Source organism: Grammomys surdaster, unplaced genomic scaffold, assembly GCF_004785775.1.
Source record: "Grammomys surdaster isolate TR1022 unplaced genomic scaffold, NIH_TR_1.0 125889, whole genome shotgun sequence".
In the NCBI taxonomy this organism is placed as follows: Eukaryota; Metazoa; Chordata; class Mammalia; order Rodentia; family Muridae; genus Grammomys; species Grammomys surdaster.
The window spans coordinates 3,779,042-3,785,980 of NW_021620714.1; positions in this window are offsets into that span (position 1 = coordinate 3,779,042).

The following is a 6,939-nucleotide window of genomic DNA, read 5'->3' on the forward strand; positions in this document are numbered from 1 at the left end:
TTGCTAAGATGGATCTACACAGGGTATCTATGCTGTAAGGAAGCAGAAGATGACCAACTGTGATCTACCCAAGAGAGCTGGGAACAAAACAGAACATCCTTGTCTCTGGGAGATCCACACTGGCACAACGCAGGGCTTGAGGGGTGGGGTGGGCAGAGGCGTGGGGTGGACAGAGGGGTGGGGTGGGTAGAGGGGTGGGGTGGGCAGAAGGCATTCTGGAGTTGGGTACCTGGGTAATGAAGAACAGGATAGAGCCATATAAGACAGCAAGAGAGGGAAGGGCACCCAGCTCTACCTTCCGTAGGACAGAACCTCTGATCGTTCCTTCCTTTCCTCATTCCCAGCCCTGTGTCTCCCACCTGCATGCCTGACTAAACAGAAGTGGGTTTTGATTGTGTTGTTTGGTGTGTGTGTGTGTGTGTGTGTGTGTGTGTGTAAGAGAGAGAGACAGATACAGAGACAGAATGGGTGAATCTATGACCTGGTCCTCAGGACCTCATGACTCCGTAACAGGTGCTGAGCCATCTCTCCAGTCCCCCTAGGGTGTGTTTTTCAGTGACTCTTCCCTCCGTGGCAAGGACAACAGGGTGACACTCAGCCTCCGTGACCCTGCCTCACTCCCCACAGCTCTCCTCTATGTGACCTTTCTGTGTCCCTACTTAAAAATATTTGCCCCAAGACTGTTGCCTAACTTGTCTCTTACACTAATGCCAGCTCAGTTTGGGTGGTTTGTTTCCAATGATATGTTTTTATCAAAATATTTCATATTTATTTATTTATTTACTTACTTACTTACTTGCTTGCTTGCTTGCTTGCTGTGTATGTAAGAATAAGTGTGGGAACACCATGCCATGGTGCGTGTGCTGTTGCCAGAGGTCACGTGCAGGAGTCAGTTCTTGATTTCCACCCTGTGTGTGAGGAACTCAGGACACCAGGCTTGGCTGCATGCATTCTTACCCGCAAGCTACCTCAATGCCATGCTTTACACATTGAGCCTCTGTGGGAGGGTGCATGTGTGTTCATGTGTGTACAGGCACCCAACATGTTTACCTACTGAACCTTAACCCCAACCCTTTGAGCTCCTTATTAAAAAAAACAAAAACAAACAAACAAACAGTGATTATATCAGACTCCCTCAGATAATGGAGAAAAATATCCCATCTGAAAATTCTCCACCTGAGTCAGGGATATCAAATGCCTAACCGGTATGAGCCTCTGGGCGCCAGGCACCGGACAGGTTCACAGATCCCAGGATTAGGGCATGGATGTCTTTTGGGATCATTGTCCGTCCCATCTTGGAAGCTGCTTGGAGACCTTGCTTGCCGCACCCCAGCTCCAGCATAGTGCTTACCCCACAGGAAGCTCAAGGAACATTTGTTAAGTTGAGAGGGAGGAATAGTAAAATAGACCAACTGAAAAGCTTATCCTGTCAGCTTTCGCTTCTTGTTTTCACTCTGGGGTTGGTTTTTTGATTGCTCTATCTTAAGATCTTCAAGGACCAGAAGGATCTCCTCTCTGGTTGAGCAATCTGTTCTCCCAACTGGCCTGGAATTTAAAAAGGAACCCAGCCTATCATCTGAGGCTGGGTGGAACTCTAGGCTGCAAGCAAAATTAAATGCACAGTCTGCCTGCAACCTGCAGTAGCAGCTTTCATAGTTGCTTAAGACAAAACAAAGAACCCTGTATTCTGTGCAGCTGCAGCACTGGCCATGGACTCAAAGGACCAAGAGCCCAGTGAGGTATCTGCAGGGTCCTCCATGGCTGCCGAGGGTGGTGTCCTGATGGATGACAAGCTGATGGCTGGACTGGAGGTGAAGGTGCACAGGAAGACTCTGTGTAGTAGGAATTTTGATTTCTTTAAAAACACAGAAATGTTACAGGGATATTTTTTTTTCTAATCCCAGGTATAGGATGTGGGGCTGCTTTAGATTGTCCACAGCTGCAGGCTAAACAATTTGCCTCGTGTTCTAGCAGGGGAGTGTTTTTGCCAGCTGCAAAACAAAAAAAAGTGTATGATATCACACTTGGAATTCTGGGAACTCTTGAGAAAGTATCAAAATGCTATATCCCCAGGGTGGGGTTGGGGGTGGGGGTGGGGGTGGAAGAGTGGGGGGTTGCTCCTCCTGCTGCTCCTCCTGCTCCTGGCTGCTGGTATCCTGACTACAAAGATCAAACTTGCCCCAAGGAATTCAATGCCCATAATCAGCAGGAAGTAGTCTAAGGACGTTGATGCCCCCTTTCTCCTCTAACTTTCTCTCTCTTCTACCAGTGCTGGGGGATGTGTGCCCAAGGGATAAGGGTGGAGTAGGGAGGTATAAAAGGAACCCATAAAGTAGCCAAGCATCCGGCTACACCCTGACTTAATCCCACCCATTAGCAGCCAGTGGGAAGCGACAATGTCTATGAAGAGGATACCAGCTCTGTCACCAAGATCTGACTGTATAAAGTCCAGCCCAGCAGGGCCCAGCCTGTAGGACCAGGTGGTGTCCACTTCTGCCCACTGGGCCCAGGCACTGAGAATGCTAGAAAGTTTCTCCCCAGTGAAGACTGGCCAGTGTGTATCTATCCACGGCTCCCAGCACACAGGGAAGTGTGCCCACACATACACATTACACACGACCGAATAACAAGACAGAATGTCCAAGGTCCCCACAACAGTTGTTAAGTGAAACAAACCAGACACAAAACAACAGATATTCTGAATATCTAGCATATGCAAGTTCACTGAAACAGAAAGCTTACAGGTCCCCAGGAGCTGTAGGGAGAGGGGAGTGAACCAGGAGCTCTTAGAGTAGGGTCCAGAGCTCCTGTTTGGATGGTGAGAGGATTATGGGTAGTAGCGATGGTTAACAATATGCTACATTTAGCCAGTGACAGTGAACTAAAGTCTTAGATATGCCAAGAGTGGCAAATTTTGTTTTGTTTAGAACAATTCTTTTTAAGTTTTTAGAGATTTGCTTTTACTTATATGTGTGAATGTGAGGGGTATGTTGAAGAAAATGTAGGTGTTCTCGGAGGCCAGATCCCCTCAGGCTGGTGTTACAAGATGTTATGACTTGCCCAGCATGGGTCCTGAGAACTCAATTCTGGTCCCATGCAAGAGCAGCAAGTACTCTTAACTGCTGAGCTATCTCTCCAGACTTCTACAACAACTTTTGAATAGTAAATAATAATAATAATAACAATAATAATAACAATAAATGAATAAATTATGGAACTATGGAGATGGCCCCGTGGATGTGACCTGAGTTCAAACCTTCAGTACCATGAAAACTTGGGCGTGGCCACACAGCTAGCATTGTGGGGGCCACAGACAGGACCTGCGGGCTGCCAGCATAGCTCCAGGTTCACGGAGAGCCCTGTCTCGATAAGGTAAAGGGCAGCCTCCTGCGGCCTTTACACGCATGCCATGCGCATACAATGCACACACTTGCACAAGCACACGACGCTTACAACCGCTCTAAAACACCTAAGTTATGAACATTTGTCAAGGGAAAGGAGTGTTCGTGAGTCACTCCTGCCACAGGCATGCATGGCTAATCCCAAGATTTATCACAGAAAGAGATGTTTAATTATAGGGGCCTGGTGGAGTCTTGCTGCACTAAGCTTCTGTAGCAGAATGGGAAGCAGCCAGACTGGTTCTGTTAAACCCAACGGGGTACGGTGGGGATGGTGGGGATGGGGGAATGGTGTGTGTGCATGTACGTGTGTGCGCACGTGTGTGCGCGCGTGCAGAACTGAGACGGATGCACGTGAAAGTGTTCCATATTCCTGAATTTAAGATTTAAGAAGACAAAACAGGAAGGACTAACGCTGACAGATGTTATGTCTCTTACTGGCCTGAGTTCAGGACAGGCAAGCACAGGGTTGACTTGCACTAACAGGATGTGTCAGAGAGAATGGAGAGAAAACCTGAAATGCTGAACTGGAGTTACAATTCGTGGCTTATAAAAGAGTCACCAAATGATAAACCTTAGTATTTCCAAGAGAAAAGGCAGCTTTTTTTTTTTTTTTTTTTTTTGAGACAGGTACCCCTAGTACTTTTGGCAATCTTCCTCATTTAACCTCTCCAGTACTAGGGATGCAGCCATGTGTGCTTGGCTGTCAGGGAGAATTTGGGGGATATGTAGAGAAAAAGAAAGCAAAATGGGGCCGGAGAGATGGCTCGGCAGTTGAGATCGGAAGCCGCTCTCACAGGACCAGAGTGCAGCTTCCAGCAGCCACATCAGGAGGCTCACAACCGCCTGTAACTCTAGCTCCAGGATTTAGGATTTAAGGATCCAACATCTTCTTCTGCCCTCTAATTCATGTGGAGCTCCTGTGCACGTACCCACGCATAGGTACATACATATTCATATAATTAAGAATAAAATCTTTACAAGTGAGTAAAATAACTTCACAAGCTAATATAAGGCAGAGAGTGTCACTGAAGGAAAATGAAATTTACTCTTGTGCTCTTGGGCGATGGAAATTTCTATGCATCTATTCCAAGTTATTTAGTAGTAGGTTGTCAGGGAGCAAGCTGCTGGATGCACCGACTTCTTAAATTTTAAAAACAATCTGTCTTAGGGCTTCTACTGCTGAGATAAAAAACGTGAGCAAAAGCAACTGGGGGTGGGGCGGGGCAGGGGTGGGGCCGGGGCGGGGCGGGGCCGGGGCGGGGCGGGGCCTGAGGCGGAGATGGGGAAAGGGTCGTTTAGCTTACAGATCTGAAGTCAAGCCAAGAAACCTGGAAGCAGTACTGAAAAAGAGGCAGGGAGGAGGCTGCTTACTGGCTCTCTCCTCTTGGCTTGCTCAGCTTGCTCTTACACAACCCAGGACTACCTGCCTAGGGTGGCACTGCTGCCCCCTCTGCCCCCTTGTGGAGCTGGCCCTGCCATAGCAGTCATCAATCAAGACAATAATACTCTACAGACTTGCCTTTAGGCCAATCTTATGGAGGCATTTTCTAAATTAAAATTCTCTTTTCCGGGCTGGAGAGATGGCTCAGTGGTTAAGAGTACTGGCTGTTCTTCCTAGAGGTCCTGAGTTCAATTCCCAGTAACCACATGGTAGCTCACAACCATCTGTAATGGGGTCCGATGTCCTCTTCTGATGTGTCTGAAGACAGCGGCAGTGTACTCATATACATAAACAAATAAACCTTTAAAAAAAAAAGATCCCTAATAAAGAAACCGAGGCAGAAGTAACTCAAACAAGACTGAGTACCTATGGTCCCGGCAGAACAAAGGCTAAGATTTTAATCCTAACATAGGCCCATGGTCCCAAGGACATATTTCCTGTTAGGATTCGTTGTGCACATAGGGAGAGGGTGACTTAGATAAGAAAACAAGGGAAAGCTGCTTTTTGTGACTACAGGAAGCAGATGCAATGCTTGCAAAGCAGAGCTGATGGCAATGTCTCCCGTGCTCGCACCGACACAGGGAGCACGGGCAGCATTTTAATTGCTGGAACACAGTTGACTGGCTCTTGCTTTGGTGTGTGTTGAGGGGTGTTTGGGGCCCAAGGAAGGAGCTCTGCATGTCCTAACTCAGCCCTGACTGTCATTCTCTGAGGACTGCTAGGTAAGTGTCCAGGGCAGTCGCTATGAACATCCTCTGAGTTTCTCGTGGAGTCAGGGTTTGGTTCCAGCACGCTGACTGTCAGTGATGAGGAAGGAACTTCATCCTGTGTAACTCCTGCCTTTCCCGAGACTGTGTTGAGCCCATTTATCAGATCGTGAGGGCGGCTGCAGCCTCACAAGCCAGCCCTCAGTCTAAGAAGTGCTAAGTATCTGTCTCACGTGTCTTGCTTAGGTGGGTTTTTGTTTTTTGTTGTTGTTGGTGGCAGTGGTGGTGTTTTTTTTTTTGGTTTTGTTTTTGTTTGTTTGTTTGTTTCACAAATAGGATCCTGGCTTGTGGATTATTTGCTAGACTAGGGAGGTCCAAAAAGACTAGACAGAGGAGTGGATCAAACCTAGATTTCAGGCTTTTAGAGCAGGCAACTTTGAGGCAAAGGTGTCTTGCTCATTTTTCTTCAAATATTCTTTTTTTTTTTTCTAAAAACCTGGAGCTTAAATAATCTTAAAATCTTAAATCACGCTGGGCAGTGGTAGCGCACGCCTTTAATCCCAGCACTTGGGAGGCAGAGGCAGTCGGATCTCTGAGTTCGAGGCCAGCCTGGTCTACAGAGTGAGTTCCAGGACAGCCCAGGCTATAAAGAGAAACCCTTAAAAATCTTAAATCACTTTTAATCTTAAAACACTTTCTGTGTATGTGTGAGTGCCTGCATGTACGTGTATATGTCTGGCCTATTAAAGGCCAAAAGAAGGGGTCAGATATCCTGGAACTAGAATTATAGATGGTCGTTAGCTACCATGTAGGTGCTGGGAACCAAACCCAAGTCCTCTGTAAGAGCAAGGAGAGCTCTAACCATTGAGCCATCTCTCCAGGTCCATATCTTTAAATACTTAAGAAATATTTCTTGAGCACCTGTTCAGTGAATGACAGGAAGTGTGCTCTTTCCCAGAGACACATTCTGACACAACCGTGGGTGAGCCCAGTGAGAAGCATTGGTTCTGCCTGCTCTGTCCCCTTCTCTGGATAAAGCCTGGAGAGAACCAAGAGAAGAAACTCTGCAGAGGGCCTGGAGAGAGGCTTAGTGGTTAAGAGCTCTGGCTGCTCATCCAGAGGACCTGAGTTCAGTTCCTAGCACCACAGGGTGGCTCATCACCATCTGTAATTCCAGTTCCAGGGGATCTGATGTCTTCTTCTGGCTTCTGAGGGCCCCAGGCATACAGGTGGTGCACAGGCCTGCACGCTCACAAATACTGATATATGCATCAGAAAGGGAGAGAGGGAAGGAGGGAGGGAGGGAGGGAGGGAAGAAAGGAGAAAGGAAGGGAGGGAGAGAAGAGGGAGGGAGGGGAGGGAAGGAGGGAAGGAGGGAGGGAAGGAGGGA